We start from the raw sequence: 23,351 nt of genomic DNA on the forward strand, positions 1-23,351 counted from the left end.
CTGGTATGGCTGGCAGAGGGATCAGGCTGCTGCTTTCCAAGGAAACTTCAAAAACCTGAAGCAGGCCCCGGCTGGGGAGCTGCTTGTGGCTTTTGCTTCCGGGGCTGGCGGGGCTGAGATTTCTGATAAGGCCTTGTAACTCGGGACCTTGTTGGTGGAGGATAGTACTTCTTTGGGCAGAAGAATGACTTCTTAGAGTCCTTCTTGAAGGGCTGTCTAGAAGGGAAGTCAGAAGGTATCGATGAGAGCTGTTTGAGGGTCTCATGATGGTCCTTTAATTCAGCCACTATTTGCTGAATCTGTTCACCGAACAGATTATCTCCTATACAGGGCAGGTCAGAGAGCCTGTCTTGTACTTCTGGGCGAAGGTCAGAAGAATTGAGCCAGGCCGAGTGTCTTGCCAAAATGGCAGTTGCAGACACTCTAGTGGAGGTGTCGAAGATATCGTAAGCTGTTCTTATCTCATGCTTTCCTGCCTCAAACCCCTTGTGGACAAGGGTTTGAAGATGTTCTTGAAATTGGTCAGGCAGGGTTTCAGAGAAGGCCTGTATTTGCTTGAAAATGACCCTGTTGTATTGGGTCATATACAGCTGGTAAGAAGCAATCCTGGAGATAAGCATGGCCCCTTGGAACACTCGACGACCAATATTGTCGAGAAACTTGTGTTCTTTGACAGGAGGGGTAGAAGAGTGTGGTTTTGTCCTTTTTTTCTTTTGAGCCGATTCCACTACAACTGAGTGGTGGTCAAGCTGAGATTTTTGAAAGCCAGGGGCTGACTGTACCAGATAAATAGTGTCAGCTTTTCTGTGTACTGGGGCAATGGATCCAGGGTTTTCCCAGTTCTTTTTGAGGAGATCAAGATGAACTTGATGAATGGGAATAGAAGTGATCACCTTAGGGGCATCCAGGAATTGGAGAAGCTCCATCATCTGGTGCCTATCATCTTGCTCCGTCTGAAGCTGGAAAGGGACCAATTCTGACATTTCTTTCACAAAATTAATGAAAGAGAGGTCCTCTGGAGGAGAACGCTTTCTACTTTCAGTAGGAGAGGGAGGTAAAGGTAAGTCATCGGTGTCTGTGGAAGTATCATTACCCCAGGTGTCATAAGGATTAGTAGGCTGACCTGTAGGAAGAGAAGGGGGGTGGATACCCGAAGGCCCTGGCTGAGGCTCTGAGAAAATCGAAGGAATCGCCGGGGGCAGCATGGACGGCCTGGAAGGCATCGGTGCTGGTATCAAAGGCATCAATGGCGCGGATCGGGTGAAGGTGGCCTCGATGTCCTGGTCCCAGGGGTGGTCGGTGCCGTTCCTGGACGGGGCTTCTTTGATGGTGGCTCGAACGGTGGTGAGGTCGATTTCGCTCCCTTGACGGTCCAAGACTTACAATGCCGATGGCGATGTTTCTCCCTTCAATCCCCTCGATCTTGAGGGGGAGAAACGGGAATCGATTGCCGTGAAGACGTCAATTGTGGGCGGTCACCGGACGGTTGTCGATGTTGGTGCGACTTCGACGGTGCCGGTTCCGATGACGTCGATGCGATGGACGGCGTCGGGGTGTGAGCACGGAAAAGGAGTCCCATCTTCTCCATTGTGGCTTTGCGACCTTTTGGTGTCATGAGGGCACGTTTGGTGCAAGTCAGGACATCATGCTCACGGACTAAACACATTACACAGACTCTTTGAGGGTCTGTGATAGACATGGTGCGAGTACAATCCGGGCACCGACGAAAACCCGACGCCATGGCCATAGAAAAAAATCGAGCCGCGGTACGGTCGACGGCTAGTAGGCCGCGAGGGCCAAACTCGACGGTAATCGACGAAAAACGGCGAAAAAACTTATCGGAGTACCGCGGCCAGAGAAAAGTTAGAGGAGGGACCCCTGTGGAGCAAAGTCATTTTAAATAAGTCCGTGAGGAAAATTCCTGTCAGGAATGTGTTCAGAGCTCCTAAACCGCGAGGCTACTGCTGCGCGGAAAAAAGAAGACTGAAGGGGGACTCCTGCTGGCTACAGGGTTAGTGCCATGCTGGGCATGCCCAGTAGAGGCCACTCAAAGTTCTGGAAACTTTGACAGAAGTTTTCCGAGATTGGGCTCCATCCTGATGATGTCACCCATATGTGAGGACTACCATCCTGCTTGTCCTGTGAGAAACACGAATGCCAGTCCAGAAGTCAGAAGCCAAGAGTCAATCCACAAAGCAGGGAAGGAGAGAGGGACGAAGAACCAGGAACAAGAAGCTCTGAGCCAAACTCAGCCAGGAACCTTGATACCAAGGCAAGGTCTGGGGATCAGATCTTGCCTTAAATGCAGGAAGTCGAGGGAGGAGTCTCAGGAGGCACCATGACAATTTCCTGTCATGGCTCCTTTAAATTTCCTCTTCAGCCGCACGCGCAGCTCTAGTATAGGCAGAGGGGGAGGAGTCAGCCCAGCCGAGGGAACCATGCGGCCGGGCTAGCAGCGATCGTGGCTGTGAAGACCAACATAGGAGCGGCTGCCTGCCACAGCAGGCGCCTCGGGACCGCCCGACCCCTCGGGTAAGGTCCACATTGCCGCGGCCGCCGACCCGACCCTGGTCACGGCCCGCTGCAGCTGGCGGCCATGACACCTGGTCCCGGACCGTCGCGGCGGCCCGCCGTGGCCAGCGGTCCTAACACCTTTCCTAATAAGTACTAGCATTCCATTTTCTTTTTTGACCGCTGAGAGACATTGAGGTTTCATGAATCTAGATATCAGTGGATGAGTAGAAATAGGCTTACTGTCACCAGAACATGGTATGCTACTATGATGCTGAGACGTACTCGCACTGGAGAAGTGGTGAGGCCTGAATGAGAAAGAAGAAACAAGTATGTTAGTAAATGCTTAGGTTCACAAGAAAATGGGTCCAAAGCATTCTGATGGCACCACTTGGAAAATCTTTTCCATTGAAGACATAATTTATTCTAGTTGATGGCTTTTCTTAGAATTGTAGACCCTTGTATTGGAGTGAGGTTGATGCCACCTACCGGGATGGCCCAGTAGGTCCTCACTGCCAACAGGCAGAAGATGATGTAGAGACTGAGCTGGAGTTTTGCCTATACCAGTCCCTTTCCCCACGGGTTGAGCCTTTGGATTCCGGGGGCCAGCAAGACCTAGGTGAGTATCTCTGGTGAAGGCAAAGAGAAGATCCGTAGTCAGGCTGTGGTCTAGGCAGACAGCAGACAAGAAGGTTCAGGTCATAGTCTATGGTCAAGGCAGGAAGCAGACAAGGATGGTCAGCTCACAGGCTGGGGTCAGTACCGGAGGTCAGTCCAAGGGAGCAAGGCAATGCTGAGGATGAGGAAAGCAAGGCAAGGCTGAAGACTTGGAAGGCTGGATGAAGCTGAACTAGGCAGAAGACGAAGAGGCAAGGCAAGGCTGGACAAAGCTGAAGACAAACAGGCAAAGCAAGGCTGAAAATGAAGAGGCAAGGCAAGGCTGGGCAAGGATGAAGATGAAGGTCCAAAGCAGCAACTCACATTACCAGGAGGTAGTTGACCCGTTGCTGAGACAGTGTCGGGAAAGAAGAAAGGCCCTTATAACAGCTGAAGCAGCTGACTCATCCGGAGGCGCTGCAGCTAGGTTCTACAGCGGACACTTTAAAGAGAGGCCTTGGACACTTGTGCAGCTAGGGAACCAGGTCCAGCTTGTGTCAGTAGCGTCCCTCACCACATGAAGTGTCAGCATCTCTGGCCACGTGGACAGAAGCTGTGAGCAGATTCGGCAGCATTGGGGTGAGTGAGCCGGCTCGCGGGAATAGCTTGCGAGCCGGCAAATGGAACAGCTTTCTAGATGAAATTAGTATGTCCACAATTTCTCTGGGCAAATGGAGATCAGTCATTACTGAACATTCAACGTCCAAGCCATTAGGTTGAGAGCTTAGAGCCTGGGATGAATAAGTGTTCCTTCATCCTAAGTTAATAACGTTCGGTCTAACCTCAGGTGTATGGAATATCTTCTAGAAAGTTGTATGAGATATGTAAACCATATCCTGTGATATTTATATAGCCCCATTATGGAAATTTCTGTTCTGCTTAGGGATCAATTATAATATTTAAGTTGACGATACGCAGTTCTACATTCTACACTCCAATTCCTGGACTAATACTGTGGACTTAGCATCTCTTAGTATACAGACAGTCAAACAATGGTTATCACATCACAGATTACAATTAAATTTGTCTAAAACAGAAATAATCCTTCTCTCATCCATAAAAAAAAAAACCCTTCACGTTTGCTTTCATCCTCACTTACTCTTCCAGATCATCAAATCCATCAGAAATTTGGGCATTGTTACAGACTGTACACTGTCTATGAAAGTACATATTGCAAATGTGGTAAGGTCATCCTTTCATAAATTGCATTTGCTAAAGATTTTAAAACCTTTTCTGGAAGTGCAAGAGTTTGTTCAGTCCTAAAAGCACCAATACTTAATTCTTTGGATTACTGCAATTCTCTCTCTACCTTGGTCTTCCTCTTTCTATTACTTGTCCTCTATAAGTTATTCAAAATGCAAGGTTGTTATCAGGAAGCAAACAAAGAGACCATATTACTCTGTCATTCCAAAAACTACATTGGCTGCATATCATCTGGAGGTCAAAGTATAAAGTTTTGACCATGGTTTTATAGGCTGTTAAACAACGAATCCTTACATGGCTTGAGTCAACACTCAGGCTTTACAAACTACGTTTACTGCAATCAATGGACAAAAGCTTGTTAGAGATACAAACAGTTAAAATTTCCAGACATGAAATTACCAGAAATAGAGCCTTTCTATAACGGGCTCTAGCTTATGGAACAATTTACCTGAAGCTATATGCACTGCATCATCTGCGAAAGCATTTAAGAAAGCATTAATGACTCACTTTTTTGAGCTGGCATTTTAGCAATAGAATGTTCTATTCTTTTTCAATTGTCTGTTTACATATTGTAAATGTATTTTAATGTTTTATTATAGTGTATGTATTCTATGTAAACTGCTGTGAACAGCTGGGGAACAGAAACAAAGAAAGTGATGGCAGAAAAGGGTCCAACAGCCCATCCAGTTTGCCCAGCAAGCTTCCAACATTATCAGTTTCCAATACCTATCAGTTACTCAGACCACCAAGGTCAGGGCTTTTGTTGATTACTGTTTGAGACCAATTTCCCTCCCTCTGCCGTTGAATCAGAGAGCAATATGCAATGCTGGAAATGCATCAGAAGTGTGGTATCAGGCTTTTGGTTAAGGGTACTAACCGCCATATCAAACAAGTTACCCCCATCAAGCAAACTACCCCCATGCTCATGTATTTTCCCAGACCCTACAGTTCATGTCTTTGTTGGTTACTGTCTGGATCCAATTCCTCCTTTCCTCTTTTCCCCCTGCTGTTGAGGCAGCAAGCAATGATGGAGTTGCATTACTTTTTGAAGTCTATTTGCCAAGGGTAGTATCTTCAACACCAGCAGTTACTCACATGTGACGGCTTATTTGTTAAGAGTAGTATCTGCCACACCTGCAAGATACCCCCATGCCTTACTTCATTCCCTTCCTCCTTGCCTTTAGGGATCCACAGTGTTTATCCCATGCCCTCTTGAAATTTTGCACCATTTTTGTCTTCACCACCTCCTCCGACAGGGCATTCCAGGCATCCATCACCCTCTCCATGAACAAATATTTCCTGACATTGCTTCTGAGTCATCCTCCCCGGAGTTTCATATTGTGACCCCTAGTTCTATTGGATTCATTCCAGCAGAAAAGGTTTGTTGTTGATCATACATCATACCTTTCAGGTATCTGAAGGTCTGTTTCATATCTCCTCTGCTCCTCCTCTCCTCCAGGATATACATATTTAGGTCTTTCAACTTCTCCTCATAAGCCATTTGATGAAGACCTCTCACCATTTTGGTCACCCTTCTCTGGACCATCTCCAACCTATCTCTGTCCCTTTTGAGATATGGTCTCCCAAACTGAACATAGTACATAGGTGAGGCCTCACCAAGGTCCTGTACAAGGGGATTATCACTTCCTTTTTTTTTACTAGATATTCCTCTCTCTATGCAGTTCAGCATTCTTCTAGCTATAATTATTGCCTTGTCACATTGCTTCGCCATCTTTAGATTGCTAGACACTATCACCCCACAGTGTCTCACCTGTTCCGTGTCACATTGCTTCGCCATCTTTAGATTGCTAGACACTATCACCCCACAGTGTCTCTCCTGTTCCTATCGCATACAGTTCCTTTGAATTACCATGTCCTAGATGCATGACTTTGCACTTCTTGGCATTAAATCCCAGTTGCCATATCTTCGACCAGTCTTCAAGCTTCCTTAAATCACGTCTCATTCTCTCCACTCCTTCTGTCGCGTTGACTCTGTTGCGGATCTTAGTATCATCCACAAATAGACAAACTTTACCTTCTATCCTTTCCGCAATGTCGCTTATAAAGTGCGGGTTATACAAATTTTATAAATAAATAAATATCTGGCTGGGTCATGTTGGCACTAAGAGAATTAGACAAGTGTGATCCTGGAAAAGCTTCTTAACTGTTCTGGTGATCATTGATCTCACTGGAAAATCTTAAGTAAACCCAATTCAGTGAATGGGATGAATTCTAATGGGGCCATAAAAGTCCTGGGGCTGAATCCCAATGTTACTGTCACTAGTTCCTTTGCCTTGGGATGTGGGTTCTTGATCTTTTGGAGGAAGGCTATCCTTGAAGTCCAAAGGCACAGGAGGAATTTCTTCCTTATGTGTTACTCTAGCTGTTTGTGGCAGGTACACTAACAGAACAGGCTGGATTCACTGGTTGGGTGCTCAAATAGAAGTTTACTGTGATTTGGTGTTAAAATTATTAAATTGCATAAAAAATGTGAATTCCAGTTTCATGCAGGTTTAATGGTTCTCATTGGAATATAAATTTGTCTCTCTCTCTCTCTCTCTCTCTCGCTGTGTAAATAGCCCTTAGTGATGAGTCCTGAGACTGGTTTATCCTCCAGATAATTGTCCAAAATTGGCTGGAGGAGTCCTAGTTGTAGATGGATCACCATCACCACAGTACCTCCCAAACCTTCAGGATCATGTGTCCCTGGATGAGTACTCCTTTGGGGGAGGGTTCTCCAGATGTCAAAAACCTTTTCTTCTCTCTCAATCTCCTATCCAAAACATATTGCAGCAGGAAAAGCCTCTCACTGGATAACAGTTCTTAAAGCTTCCTAGCTCTGGGGTAAGAAAGGGTGGCAGAAAAAGGATTTCCTTCCCTAACTTAGGTAGACCAAACAAAAGCTTGGGAAAAATATTCTGGGTCTCTCTTTCTTCAACTTGTGGTCACTACAACCTCCTCCTGATCTGGGCAAAGGGGTATATAGATCCTTCCTGGTCTCTTTAAGAGGGGAAATCAACCTCCCAGAATAGCACATGACTTATACAGAAAAAAGTTCTCAAAAATCTGAAAAAAAACCTCTCACAATATTATTTCTCCCTTTCAGCCCTGTAAAGAAATTGGCTGGGTAGTGCCTAAATGGGAGAGAACACCAAGACACTCCTGATTCTAGAACTAAAACTCCAGACTGCCACACTACCACCTAAACTCTTCCTCCCTTATGCTACAAGAGCTCACCATTCCAGCCATCATCAAAGGAGGTGCTATTACAAATGCTACACCTGTTCTCTTAAGGTCTCCACCTCAGAGTGGAATTAGGGCCATCTCGCAGCAATTCAAAGGGTCTCTACATATATATGAGGCTTATTCCCCAATCAAGCAGGAAAGCGTCCTGAGATAATCTGAGATCACTGGATAGAAATGAGCAAAACTGATTTAGTTTTCTGCTGATTTAGTTTTCTGTTCTGCTCTGAGGCAAAAAGATCCACCAACAGCAGACCCTATAAGTTGAAAATTTGTCTACTACTGATTGCTTCACTGACCACTTGTGTGGATGAAATATTCTGTTGAGGTGGTCTGCCAATATTTTGAAGATCCCGGGAAGATAGGTGGCTTGGAGGGCAACATGATTTCTTGGCTGCCCAATTTCAAATCTTCAGTGCTTTCTGGCAGAGAGGTCATAACCCTGTATCTTCCTGCTTGTTGACGTAAAACTTAGCAATTTGATTGTCAATTTGAATCAAGAGGTTTCTTCCCCGAAAAAGAAGCATGAATATTATTGCCCTTAGTCCTAGTAGATTGATCTGTAAGCTATTTTCCTCAGGAGACCAGGTGCCCTGGCTTAAAAATAATCCTGTATGAGTTCCTCGTCCTTTGGTGGAAGCATCCGTTGCTAGTGTTACCTGATAGGGGAGTGTGTGAAGAGGAGCTCCTTAATGGAGTATTCAGAATGTAACCACCATTTCAACTCTTGCTTCATCTCTTCGGAAATTTGCACAATAGTTGATATTGGTTGAGTTAACTGATCCTTTTGAGAATAACTGAAGGCAACAGATATGAAGGCAGGTCAGTGGGACCACATGGATGGCTGCCGCCATAAGTCCTAATACCACTAGGAGCCCTCTGGCTATCAAGTGTGGAGAGGACAGTAGCTTGTGAATGAGCAAGTTCATGGTGTTCATTCTTTCTGAAGGCAGAAACTCTCTCTGCTGTAGTCTATCCAAGCCCTAATGAATCTGAGCCTTTGAATAGGTACTAGATTTGACTTTTCGAAGCTGACTAGAAAATCCAAGTATTGTAGAAGACAAATCATTTTGGGTAAGGACTGGAGCAATTCTTCCCAGGAGATTCCTGTGACTAGCCAGTTGTTGAGGTTCGTGAAGACTTTTATTCCTTGTCGATGCAGATGAGCCGCTACCACAGCAAGGCATTTCATAAAGGCTCTTTGAGTTGCTGACAGGCCAAACGATAATGGGAAGAATCCACCTTGAAGCAAAGATAGCACTAATGGTAAAGGTGGATGGGTACATGAGTATATGCATCCTTTAGGTCTAGGGCACACATCTAGTCATCCTTCTATATATAAGGAAGAATCATGCTGAGGGTATTCATTTTGAATTTCTCTCAATGCTTGTTCTAGTGTCTCAAGTCTAGAATGGGCCTCAATCCTCCAGACATCTCAGGGATAAGGAAATACCATGAGTAGAAGGACTATCCATGTTGGGATCAGGGACTGGCTCTATCGCCTGTTGTTGAACAAGTGATTGAACTTATAGGTGAAGCTGCACCAGATGAGACTGATCTGTATTGAGAGTCACACAATATGGGAGGGATGGTAGCTGGAAAAAATGCAAACAGTATTCAGATTTCACAATTTTGAGGTCCTTTGTTATCTAACATTCCATTTTCAAGAAGAAAGGGGTAAGGATTGTCTGGAGGGATCAAAACCTAGCTCAGGCATGGGTTGAGCCTGTTGCGTGGTTTTAGGCTGATAGCGTTCATGTTATCGTGGTCTGGCCAAAAACGGTTGCTGACGCCAGGGTGGAAGAAGCGATAGACAATAATGTTGAAAAGACCATTAGGGATGTCTGTAGAAGTAAGGTTGTTCATACATGAATAAGTATTTCAAAGTAGAGGGCTGTTTGGAAGCTGTTGAGAAAGATTGTACTGCTAAATTCTGATCTTTTATCTAAGCAACCGTTTCTATGAGCTTTCTGCCAAATAAGTTATCTCCTAAACTAGGTAGGTCTGCTAACTTCTTGTGTATGCTGCTTGCTCTAAACCACACCATACACTGATCCCCAACTGATGATGCTAAAAGTGAAACAAAATCAAATGACTCATAGATGGAATGAAATAAATGATGAATGTATTCCTCCACATCCAAAAGCTGTTTGGGACAATAACTAATAGCATCCGCAACTTGTAGAAAAGGCTTTAGCTTTAGAATGCAGTCATGGAGGTACAGCACGATATAAAGTTGATGGATAGAAATACAAACAGTGAACATAGAATTTTGGAAGACTTTCTTGCCAAAGTTGTCAAGTAGTCTGTAGCCTTTTCCTAAGGGGGATTCTGAATGAATTCTTATCTTTTTCACAGCACATTCAACTGTTACAGACTAGTGTAACAGACAGACCATGCCGAATCCCGGACATTTTTTGAACTCTGTATTTCAGGTCCAGCTTCCTTGACATAGGGACACCCAAAATAGCTGTTTCCCACATCCTCGTTAATGAAATGCTCAGGATATTGTGGACCGAAAGAGTTACTGGTTCTGATGGGGTGTCCAGAATCAGAATTTGAAGACAACCAAAGAGTTATGAGTGGAATCACTTGTCTTTACATTCATGGATGCCAAGACTCGATCCCATTTTTTCTACAAATTTCGAATATGTCAGGTCCTGTAGAGGTGGTGTGGTCAGAAAGATCCAAAAGTGAGTCGGAAGGTATACCCGTAGAGTTTTCTTCAGAACCTAGAGGCATGAGCTCACTTATCCTGAACATCAATGATGAGGAGGATGAACTAGGTGATTCTTCACCTCTGAGGAGATGTGCCCTGGTCAACCACCTCTGACTGATTAGACTCTGTTGTAAGCAAATGGAATGATGAAGAACTGCTGCCCACCAGCAAACTTTACCTTTGATAACCAATTACAAACTGTGCTCAAAATCTAGGAGTACTGCTAGACTCCAGATTATCTATGACTTCTAATATTTCTGAGTTAGTTAAAATACTATTTTTCAAATTACATTTACTCAAAAAACTAAAGCCTCTTCTATTTCCATCCGATTTCCACTCAGTTGTGCAAGCACTCATCCTATCAGGTTTAGATTATTGCAATGCCCTATACTTAGGTCTTCCAGCACCTACTATTCATCCCCTTCAACTCAGTCAAAACTCCGCCGCTCATTTAATTTCTAACACCCCACACAGAGAGCACATTACTCCTGTTCTACAATCCCTCCATTGGCTTCCTCTACATTACCGTATTCATTACAAGGTGCCATCCATTATTCATAACTTAATCTACAATCCTTCAAACATTTGGCTATGTACCATTTTAATGTTGTACTGGCTACCCTGTCAACTAAGATCCATGGACAAATGTATATTAGAGGACCAAACAATAAAAACGGCCTGACTGGACCTAATCCACAGACGTGCCTTTTCAATTGCTGGTCTAATATTATGGAACTCTCTCCCAGACCATATTCGCCTTATCCCAAATTATAAAGATTGTAAAAAGGCACTTAAGGCGCACCTCTGCTTTATGACATATGGCAAACCTGAAGGTTCTTAACTAAAACTCTTCCTTCCCTTAACTTAAACCTTTTATCTTTAATTTATTTCAACCTGGATCTGTTTTTGTCCATTTTATGCTGTTTGTAATTTATGTTTATAATTTTATGTATGTATTTATTTATTTTATTTATTTATTTATTTTTGTTTTTTTATATACCGATCTTCTTACATAGTATGCAAATCAAATCGGTTTACAGAGAACAATTAAACTTGCTTGATAACATTACATATAACGAAGAACTTTTAAATAACTAATAAAACTAATAAATATAAGAAACATATAAGAACAATAATTAACATGGTATTAGAAAATATTCCTATTATACAGATGCCTTGGAAGAGGCTGATAAAAAAAACAATAAGTAATTAACTAACTTGTGGATGTATCAAATGAAATTGGGCTAGGGTACAAAGGGAGGATAAACAAAGGGAGGACACGAGGATGGAAGGAGGAGAGGGACAAACAGGGGGTCAAGGGAGATGATGGGTTTAATGGGGGGGTAGTGGGGTGGAGTTATACCATTAGTGGGGTGGAGTTATATCATTAGTGGGGTGGAGTTATACAATTAAAGCGTAATGTACTCTTTGTAAACTGCTTAGATCTACTACAAATTGTATAGGCGGTGTTTAAGAAATTGTAAATAAATAAATAAATAAAATAAATAACCCAAACTAAAGGTTCTAGGCTTCTGATAGGCCAATAGGTGAGACTGGGACTCCAGTCTGAGGAATCACCACAGAAATGGTGGAGAGCAGAGTTTGGACAGTTCCTTCCAACTCCTTGATCAAAGAGGTAAAGAAAATTCTCACCAAGCCCACAACGTGGTCAAATAACTAATGTGTCCTCTGCCTGGTTTGGGCAGTGAAACATCCTCTTCAGAGACCAGGATAGGTTCCTGCATTTGAATAAAAGGTTTATTGGAGATGAGTGGAACTATGGAAAATACTGGATTCAGTGTTTCCAAAAAAAGAACCTCTGCCATCAATCTGGCTGGCTGGCTGGCATGGAGTGAGGGCCCATGTTGTTGAAGGGGGCCGAGGCAACATGACCTTTTTGGCCACCAATCTAGAATGGGCTGCATATAGTTGTGTAGGTAGAGCAGCCTGACGAGCTGAGACTTGTTGATGCAACAATAGCTTTGATGGAATGGAATGACTGGACACTTTGGAAGCATGTGGCCTTGATTGCCTCGGCAGCTCTTTAGTGAGTCAAATCGAGGAAGCCTGTGCAGAGCAAGGAGTTTGCGTCGATACAAGCTTCGACTGCATTAGGATTGCACTGTATGTTCTTGTACTGTGCATTGTAGAATCGTGCATTGGAGATGCGCCATGCGGTTATTGCATTGAAGTTTCAAGGTGCATCGATGAAGCACAGGCCAACATCATGCATGCTTTGGTGCATCATGAGTTACATGCATCATTGCATTGTGCATCAGTGAGTCGAGTGCATCAGTGTACAGTGCACCAGTGGGCTGTACATCAGGCATCCCAAAGTGGCATTTGATGAGAGTTTCAATGCATCGTGTGTTGGGCACACCAATGTATCATGTACCTACGGCACCAATAGAGGATGCTTCAGTTATGCCAATGCTGATGCACTCTGCTTCAAGTTCTTATATTTCTTTGATGCAAGCTCTAACAATTGATGCTGTCTATGGCTTTGGCCTGAGCCTATGGGGAGGTCTATGAGGAACTCCTGCTCAACACTTTTCAGATAAGACAGATGATAGTGCACCGTGAGAAGTGGATCTGCTGCAAATTCAGTTAGATCTATGCAGCTGCTCGATTCTAATTACTCTGGAATGTTGGAAGTGCAGGGACATCCATTTTCAGGTGTATTCTACTACTCCATCTCTTTTGCGGCGTGACTACCTTCCCTCTTTCGGTGGCTGAGTTAACAATTATATTGTCTTCAGATGTTTTAAATTTGGTATCACTGGGGTGTTCACAAAAAGGGAAGTATAGAAAAATACTCTCCTTTCTTCCAGGGCACCATACCAAGACTAATGGGACTGCACCCACCTGAAGAGTCCCTTGGGGTAGAGGGAAAAGGCAGAGTTTAAAGATGAAGTAAATTAGATGGAATCACCAGCATTATGCAAACAATTTTTTTTTAACTGAATGTGCCAAATGTTGTGGGCAGGGATGCTTGGACCAAGGTAGCAGTTCCCCACAGTCAGCTGGTGGAGCTAACTATGGCAGAGGCCCAACTGGAGCTTCACCTATACCAGCCCATGTTCCCCTTAGCTTGAGCCCTCAGGTGCTGGGTCTGACAGGATTTAGGTGCGGTCCTCTACAGTTGAGAAGAAGATCCTTTGAGGAATTCATGGCACAAGCCAGGGTCCCAGGCAGGAAGAATACAGATAGTCAGAGTCCAGAGGCAGTCAGGGCAGGCAGCGATCAATCAAAGTCAAGGTTCAGGCAGTGGTTGGAGGCAGGCGGAGTTCAATCAGAGTCAGAGTTTAGGCAGTTTAGAGTCGGAGTTCAGGCAGTGGTCAGAGGCAGGCAGAGTTCAATCAGAGTCGGAGTTCAGGCAGTGGTCAGAGGCAGGCAGAGTTCAATCAGAGTTGGAGTTCAGGCAGTGGTCAGAGGCAGACAAAGTTCAGAGTCGAAGTTCAGGCAGTGGTCAGAGGCAGGCAGAGTTCAATCAGAGTGAAAGTTCCAAGCTAAGTTCAAACCAGAGACACATCTGAGGGAAACAAGGGACAGAGAGACAGGTAGAGAGGCAAGGGACAGCACAAGCAGGCAGAGAAGACACCAAAGACAGAAGACATGGAACTGGAGACTGACCACAGTGAAGATTAGAACCGAAGACTGACCACAGAGAGGATAAAGACAAAGAACTCAGGAACACAGACCAAGACTGCCCAACAAGAATCAAGGAAACAGGGAACAAGAACCAGGAACTCAGAAACATGGACAGGAATCCAGGACCAACAACTAGGAACACAGGAACATGCAGAGGCAATGCACTTCTACCTGGGTAGAAGACATATTGCCAAGGCAATGGAGAGGTGTTTGCAGGGGCCTTTTATGTGGCCTGAAAAGTGATATAATCAAAGGGCATCTCCTAACTTCTCCCGCTGAGGGCCCTTTAAATTACATGAGGTGGGTGTGCACGTGCACCCTAGGAGGAGTGAAGCCCAGCAATGCCAGCAGTGTCCTGCCGCATCATGGTGCGGCTTCTTGCCACATTTAGGGGTAGGGCGGCCCAGCAAAGTGAAGTAGCAGGGGTAACGCTAGAGAGGTAGGCATGGTGGTTCGCGGGAGAAGCCTGCAAGCAGCCGAACACAACATCAAAGTTAAATGTTAGCGGATAAATAATTTCACATAAAATAGATCATTTGCTCTAAACCAAATAATTTGGTTATAAACAATTTTTTTCTAATACCTTAAGGTCCCCTCTAGCACTCCCCAACAAAATTCCCCACCTTCTGACTGTTTCAGAGAGGTTTTAACCCCAAACTAGCAATGTCCCCCATAGAGGCTGATACTGATTTTAAAAATGGCTCCAGAGACCAGGGTTGATCAGGTAGCCAGGGTCTCCTTACCTGGCCACCATCTTTATTTCTTTTACATTTCCTTAATTTCTAATGATATTGGGGGCCCCTCCCCCCAGACTGTGGGTATCCCGCTGACATCATCAGTGACACCAGTGAGCCTGGCCTGGCCATCTTCATCGCAGTGGCGGGCTTCCCCAAATGCCCAAACAATTTTCACATTTTTTAAAAACAAATAGCAACAGTAACAACAAGGACTGGGCACTCCCCAATCGTGGACCTGGAATTTGACAGCAGCAGCAATGGTCAAGGCTGTCAGCACATCGGGGCTTCTCCAAATGCCCCAACATGCCTTTGATGTGACGCGAGTGGAGGAGATAATGAGAAGCGGCAGCGGCGGCAATGTGATGCTTCAGGTAATAGGGTGAGTGCAGACTTCAACAATTAGTGGCCTTAGAGGTTGCTCTGTTGCGGGTGGAAGAGGAAGGGAGAGGCGGCCTGCAGCAGTGGAAGGGTATAGTGGTGTTCAGCACTCCAATGCTGAGCTTGCCCAGGACCCTTCTCCTGCAATTGTGGCAGCCAGGAACATCAGGCCTCATTTTATTTTACAACAACTCTGCCTTGCAGTTCTGCATCCTCACTCTCTAACCGAGCCTGTTCCAGCTATCCTCCTTTTTTGGTCATTCTGATGCATCCTCCACTTATGCGGGCCTCTCTCCAGCTGCATCCACGACATGACTCAATGCTGCTTCACCTGGTGCTCCTTACAAGTGCTGTGGCCCACTTCCATGACCTCTAGCCTCCCCATACAATCACCTGCCGACTTTCAATCAGGCCTCACCTGTCTGCCACATAAGTGCCACCAACACAGCCTTGCCAACACAGGCCACTGAATTCAGGTAATTTTTGTATTTATTTATAATAGGGAACCCCTATTACATTTGCAATTCTTCTGATCATGTTCAAGCCCGAAGCACAGACAGCATAGCTCATGTCCATCAGTAAGGGACCTCACATTGTCACAAATGCAGTTTTTGAATCCGCTCACTGTACACTTTTTCTTCTGGCCTGTTATGAAGAGGAGGCAAAGCCTCTGAAAAAGAATATTTCTTCTATTTTGGGGTTTTCTTTTTTTGTAGCACTGAAAAGTGTTGTTTTGCATGCTGCTGAAGCAGCAAAGTAACTAGAAAAAAGAAAATACTGAGGTAAAATTATCAAATTTAAGAATACACAGAAATATTAGGAGGAGAGACCAAGTACACGTCCATGATTGTGTGCAGACAAAAAATGGCTGAGGAAGCTTATAAGCCAACACCCTCACGGGAACTCCTGTATATGATCAATAGAGTTCAGAGCTCTAGTAGCTAGGAGGGACGAGTCCATTCAGTACCACCAAATGATGTTACCCACTGTAATGGTTAATTCAGCCTACTTATTGACAGAAAATGCCAATATGTTACCAACAGCAATAATACACCTGCATTACCACTGCTAGTAATGCATTGAGATGAGTCTTTGGGGGTTAACACAAGGCTCGATGCAAGTTGCAATGACCCATAGATCCCCTCTTTCCTTCCTCCTCTGGTAAAGGAAGCCCTGACCCTAAATCACTCCTCCCTCCCCAAGAAAGAAGAACCTGCCCCAAATCCCTTCTCTCTCCCTCCAGAGGTCAGACTGCATCATTTTGAGTGGCAAGGCAGAATGAGGGACTGCTCTGCCCTCCTGCAATGTTTGGATCATCACCTTTCAGGTGGAGGGAATAGGGTTTCCTCCCCTAGGCCATAGAGGCCTTATTGTCTGGGGCAGGAGCTTCCTTGCCCAGGGGAAGGGACGGGAGGTTTGGCATGGGGCTTTCTTCTCTGGAGTAAGAGCAGAGGGAGGAGGAGTTCTAGGCTCATCGCAGCCCAAATCAGGCCTCACATTAATCCCTAGAGGCCAATGGAAAAACTTAACTATATCTTGGAAAGGTGTAATTAAGATTTTGCGTTGCTAGTGAGTTATGCAATTTGCATTGCCAAATATGATTTATGTTACACTTATTTTAATATGAATTAGCAATTTTGCATGTAACATATTTTACTAATATTGTTTAATCATAAGTCTGCATTAACTCTGTGTTAATGTAAATTGATGTACATCTCTTTAGGCTAACGCACCATTAACACGCATTAACCCAACATTAATTTATATTAATGTTGTATTATCCTTAACACACTTTAGTACATTGGCCCTACAATTTGTTAAAAGCCATTTCATTCACTTCTCACTAGTATTTGAGTCTCAAAATAATTTATTTATTTTTTATTTTATTTATTTATTTAAAAACTCTTCTATACCGTCGTTAAGTTAGTTCACCATCACAACGGTTTACATAAAGGCACAAAATACAAATATGATTGGTGTAGATTACAAATTAAACAAACATGTGCCAAAATGGAACGGTAACATATATTTTATAAGAGAAACTAGGTGTAAATTAGAGTTTATACATGGGTTAGGTAACTGTTACGTGGTTCAAATCTACATTTAATATGTATTTGGAGACATAAGTGAAAAAAAACTGATTGCTTAGTGCTACCTTATCTATTGGTTCTTTTCATCCTTCTCTTTGTCTTTATAAAAAGCTTGTTTAAAAAGCCAGGTTTTCAGATTGGTTTTAAATAGTTTCAGATTCCTCTGTAGTCTTATTTCGAGTGGCATGGAGTTCCATAGAACAGGTCCAGTCAGCGACAGAGCTCTCTCCCTTACTTGCGTGAGGCGTGCTGATTTAACAGAAGGGACAGTTAGTAGTGCCTTGTTTGCAGATCTCAGGTTTCTGTGTGGAACGTGTACGCGCAGTGCTGTGTTAAGCCAGTCGGCCTTTTCATCATGGATTAGTATATGGATTATACACAATGCCTTGTATTGTATTCTTTGTTCAATTGGGAGCCAGTGTAGTTCAGCGAGTGTTCCTGTGATGTGGTCTCTTTTCTTTTTGCCCATCAAAATTCTAGCGGCGGAATTTTGCAATATTTGTAGCGGTCTAATGGTAACTTGAGGTAGCCCTAATAGCAGAGAGTTACAGTAGTCTGTGCTTGCGAAAATCATTGCCTGTAGAACTGTACAAAAATTGTTCAGCGTTAGCAGGGGTTTAAGTCTTCTAAGGACCATTAGTTTGATGTAACCTTCTTTTAATTTCTGTGTTGTTTCATATTTAGCTCAGGGTCGATTATTACTCCTAGATTCCAAATAGAAGCTCAAGCAACAATGAACTGCCTTGAAACTTCTTTCTTCTTGCAACTCTTAATGGGGAATCTATCCATAAGCTGGAACTGGGGACTGAACACTTTGAATGGTTGAGTGGATAGACAACAATGAAGATGAATCTTTATCATTGTGTTACTGCTCACAAATTTTAAATTTCTGCTAATTCTAACATTTCTCTTTGTATTTCTTGCAATTCTGCCTACAGCCGGAGCTGCGGGCAGCCTCTCACCTTTCTTCTTCAGCCGCCTGGCTCCTGACACCGCCGACGCCATCCTTCCGCGGTCCAGAGGCCGCCCACATGGTCTTCGGCACGGCGGGCTTTGCCACCATGCGTTCTGCGGCTAGACCCACTGTCTTCAGCCCTCGCGGCCAGGAGGCCGCCACCGGTGCTCCTACGTGGCTCAGAGGCTGCCGTCGCCATCGGAGCCTTCCTTTCGGCATGGAGCCGCTGCCGTGGTCTGTGGCGGCCTGCAGCTGTCGTCGGTCCCATGCGGCTTGGAGGCCACTTTGAAGCCCTGCCTTCGCAGCAGGAAGCCGCCTCTGATGTTGGGAACTGCCTGCGGCCCTTCTCCTGCACGTTCAGCGGCAGCATCGCTCTCCATGGTCCTGCCTACTTCCTGCTTCTTCCATAGGCGCAGGGCCACACCTCTCTCCTAGTTTTAAAGGGCCAGTGTGGGAGTGGTCCTTGGGCTCCACCTGATGTCATCACTCTGGGAGTCACCTCTTCAGCCCTATTTAAGGGCCCTGCAGTCATTCCTTCCTTACCTTCGCAAGGGGCTAGTCCTCCATAGGGCTTCTCTGCGTCTCTGCTCCTGCCTGGCTTCTCTTTGTTGTCCATGCTCCTGGTCTCTGCTCATGTTTCCTCTGTTCCGGGTGTATCTCAACCCAGTCCTGATGTTCTGTGTTCCAAGTCCTGATGATCCAGTCCTGATGTTCCGTGATCCAGTCCTGATGTTACGTGATCCAGTCCTGATGTTCGTGGTCCAGTCTTGTCTTCATCATTGCCTTTGTCTCCGTTGGATCCCTATTTATCCATGTTCCTGGTCTCTGCTGATGTTTCGTCTGTTCCAGATGTACCGTGACCCAGTCCTGATGTTCTGGGTTCCAAGTCCTGGTCCAATCCTGATTTTCCGTGATCCAGTCCTGACATTACGTGATCCAGTCCTGATGTTCGTGGTCCAGACTTGGTGTCCTGATATCTATCTTGTCCTGCATCTTCCAAGGCTCCGCGCTGTTCCATCCCTGCGTGGTCCGCGACCAGCCCAGCTAGGTTAAGTAGGGCGCGCAGCGTTCCAGTGGTCTACGACCACCCCGGCTGGGATGTGTTGGGCGCTTGGTGTGATACTCCATCCGTCAAGGCCGAGGATCTTCTATGTCTTTTTCTGCCCATGTCCATGGTCCAGAGTCCTCTAGATGTCCTGCTTTGCTCTTCCTGGCTGCCCTTCATTGAATGTCCTGGGAGTCCGTCGTGGATGTCCTGAACCTTCACCACAAAGAAGTGGATGCCACAGAGAAGTCTTTTTCAATTCTTTAATAACGGAGACGTGTAATATTATGTAAAAATGCCCGACTCTGGCCGAGTTTCACCACAATTAGTGGCTGCCTCAGGGGCTACAAACAAACATGTAAATAAATTTAATAAATCATAAATACATTAAAAAATCATAAAATCATTAAAATACAAATAATAATGTCTAACACAGACATATACGTATCGATAAAACAGATATGCATGTATAAAGAATAAATAAATAAATATATAAAAAATATATATATACTCCTCACAAAGAAATACTGTCCATGACACCAGTCTCCATTTTTATGTTTTACTTTCTAGAATTGACGCGAGCTTAGACAGTTTGGTTTTGGCATATTCTAAATATCTTTAAATGTTATAGCTTTTTATATCGGATGCCGCCTCCTGCGGCGTATCCTTTATTATTAATAAATACATTTATTTGTGAGTAACATTAGGATTGGTCCGAGATATATATTTTTTTTTATATCACCCATGCCTCTCATTAAATATATTTGATACATGTCTAGACGAGAAGAAGTTTTCTTTTAAAACATTCTTAGTGGCTTCACTCGCATTCAAACTAATCACTGCTATGGTCAGTTCACATCTTTTTGAAATAAGAAACATCTTAGATTACTAAATGCTGGTAATTGATTTTACATTTCATTTTAGTATAGCATTGGTGTTTTCCAAGGGAATGGTCTAATTGGCAATCAACTTTTCAAATACTGTCCGTTTTTTGGTTAGAAAGTTCAAGCACATATGGGCTAACAAATATTTCTGAGTAAGAATCTTATTGTCTTTCTCTATATAGAATTGTTGAAACCACGTATGGCTATAATTAAAGAAGCACCTAAATAATTATGTTTACAAGAGGTGGCTCAGAAGAGGAATCTTATTGCCTAGTAATAATGACCCTACCGATTATGTTTTTTATTCTTATTCCCATTTTTAAATTATGTCTAAGTTGTCACTTTACAAGAATATGTTTTTAAAAAAGGGGGGTTTTATGGTCAAAAGTTTTTTGAAGAATTTTTCCCTAAAAAGTTTTTTAAATATTTTTCAGTATTTAGTGCCACTGGTAAAAATTTTTTTTTTTTTAAATGTTTGTTTAGAATTATATACACATTCCATTGGACTATAGGTGTGTCCATGTATAGTTTTGGTTGACTATCATAAATGAGTTGTTTTGATGTTTTTTAGATATATGTGCACTGCGGATTTTAATTTGGATTTTCAATTTACTACTGCTCTTTCATATATAAGGTATCATTTTATTTGGTTTTTTAAGTATATAGGCCCCTCTGTTCATATTGATGTTGCTTACCTGCTCTGTCTATATTGATCTTCACATTGATGTTGTTTATATGCTTGTTTTACTTTATTCCTATGTCACTTTTATTAATTTATTGTTTCAGCTATTGTTTTGTGAGGAGTATATATTTTTTTATATATATTTATCTATTTATTTATTTATTTTATATATTTATTTATTTGTTCTTTATACATGCATATCTGTTTTATCGATACGTATATGTCTGTGTTTGACATTATTATTTGTATTTTAATGATTTTATGATTTTTTAATGTATTTATGATTTATTAAATTTATTTACATGTTTGTTTGTAGCCCCAGAGGCAGCCACTAATTGTGGCGAAACTCGGCCAGAGTCGGGCATTTTTACATAATATTACACGTCTCTGTTATTAAAGAATTGAAAAAGACTTCTCTGTGGCATCCACTTCTTTGTTGTTTCCTCACGGCTTTACTGGATCGCCTACCTTGTTGCTTTTTGGGTCTGAACCTTCACCATGCAGGCCTGTCTTTTAACCTTCCTCCGATGTCTTGGACTCCGGCTTCACCTAGCCTCCAGCGGACTGTGCTCCAGTGGATAGCTTGAGGGCCGTTCTGGCCACTAAAGCCTCCTTTCCAGCTGAGGGTATTAGCATGCTATCCGAAGTTCACTCCATCCTGAGTTTTACTACATGATTTTAGCTTGCCTTGCTTTGCCATGCCATGCTTTACCTTGCCTTGCCATGCCATGCCTTGCCTTGCCATGCCTTACCTTGTCTTCAGTACCTGAGTCTTGACTTCGTCTTCACCTGAGTCTGGTCTTCGTCAATGCCTGAGTCTTGTCTTCAACATCGCCTGAGTCTTATCTTCGTTATCTCCTAAGTCTTGTCTTCGTCAATGCCTGAGTATTCATCTTCATCAGTAACTGAGTCTATCCTTACCCGTGGTCTTCATCCACCTCTGCCTCCTGTCCGGCCTGACGCCTCTGCCGTTACCCAGCGGCAGGTCCGAAAGGGCTTGGAGTGGTCGGAGGACTACTCAGAGACCAACCTTGCTTGGTTAGCCTCACGGAGGCTGTGCAGGTCGGCGGGGGCTTGGGCTACCGGTCTCCCCCAGAGGAGGATCCATCTCATCTGCCTCGGCGCTGCCCTGGAGCTCCTCCCCTAGTTCGTCGAGGTCCAAGGGCACACTTCACCCCGGAATCGGGAGCACCCCCCTAGCGCTCCCTCCTACGGTTCCGCAACAGATTGCGAAGGCCATGTGCCTGGTGGGCCTGTCCTTGTCCCAGTTTTTGTTCCTGGACTTTTGTTCTTGACCCAAGAATTATTTTTCTTTTAGGAGTTTTTTATGTTTTTCCTATGACCTGCAGGAGGCACCTCCAACAATCCATGTTCCAGTTCCAGATACCTTTCCTGGTTTTTCGATTTCCCGATGGTGGGGAGGGGACCCCCATTGAGGAGGGGGTGATGTTGCGATTCTGCCCGCAACCGGAGCTGTGGGCAGCCTCTCACCTTTCTTCTTCAGCCTGCCTGGCTCCTGATGCCGACATCGCCTTCCTTCTGCAGCCCGGAAGCCGCCTACATGGTCTTTGGCACGGCAGGCCTTGTCGCCGTGTGTCCTGCAGCTGGAACCGTTGTCTTCAGCCCTCACGGCCAGGAGGCCGCCACCAGTGCTCCTACGCATCTCTGAGGCCGCCGTCGCCGTTGGAGCCTTCCTTGCGGCATGAAGCCGCCGCCATGGTCCATGGCGGCCCGCCGCTGTTGTCTGTCCCATGTGGTCTGGGCTCTGAAGCCCTGCCTTCGTAGCAGGAAGCCGCCTCTGACATTGGGGCCTGCCTGTGGCCTTATCCTGCTCTTGCACGTTCAGCGGCAGCATGGCCACTCTCCATGGTCCTGCCCACTTCCTGCTTCCTCCATAGGTGCAGGGCCACGCCTCTCTTCTTGTTTTAAAGGGCCAGCTTGGGAGTGATTCTTGGGCTTCACCTGATGTCATCACTCTGGGAGTCGCCTCTTCAGCCCTATTTAAGGGCCCTGCAGTCATTCCTTCCTTGCCTTCGCAAGGGGCTAGTCCTCCCTAGGACTTCTCTGCATCTCTGCTCCTGCTTAGCTTCTCTTTGTCTCCGTGGGATCCCTCGTCGTCTATGTTCCTGGTCTCTGCTCAGGTTTCATCTGTTCCTGATGTACCATGACCCAGTCCTGATGTTCTGTGATCCAAGTCCTGATGATCCAGTCCTGATGTTTTGTGATCCAGTCCTGATGTTTCGTGATCCAGTCTTGATATCCTGATATCCGTCTTGTCCATCATCTTCCAAGGCTCCACGCTGTTCCATCCCTGCGTGGTCCGCGACCAGCCCGGCTGGGTTGAATAGAGCGCGCAGCAGTCCAGTGGTCCGCGACCACCCCGGATGGGGTGTGCAGGGCACTCAGTGGGATACTCCATCCATCGGGGCCGAGGATCCTCCATGTTCTTTTTCTGCCCATGTCCATGGTCCAGAGTCCTGTAGATGTCCTGCTTTGCTCTTCCTGGCTGCCCTTCATTGAGTGTCCTGGGAGTCCTTCGTGGATGTTCTGAACCTTGGCCATGGAGGCCTTTTATCCTTCCTCCAATGTCTTGGAC

At 44.7% G+C, this 23,351-nt stretch overlaps 1 protein-coding gene across 1 annotated transcript in view; it reads right to left on the reverse strand.

The window, feature by feature from the left end:
• The window catches only part of CCDC7 (coiled-coil domain containing 7), an 820,938-nt gene that overhangs the window by 391,282 nt on the left and 406,305 nt on the right, over positions 1-23,351 (reverse strand). The window lies entirely within an intron of this gene.

Source organism: Rhinatrema bivittatum, chromosome 2 (genome assembly GCF_901001135.1).
Source record: "Rhinatrema bivittatum chromosome 2, aRhiBiv1.1, whole genome shotgun sequence".
NCBI classification, from domain to species: domain Eukaryota; kingdom Metazoa; phylum Chordata; class Amphibia; order Gymnophiona; family Rhinatrematidae; genus Rhinatrema; species Rhinatrema bivittatum.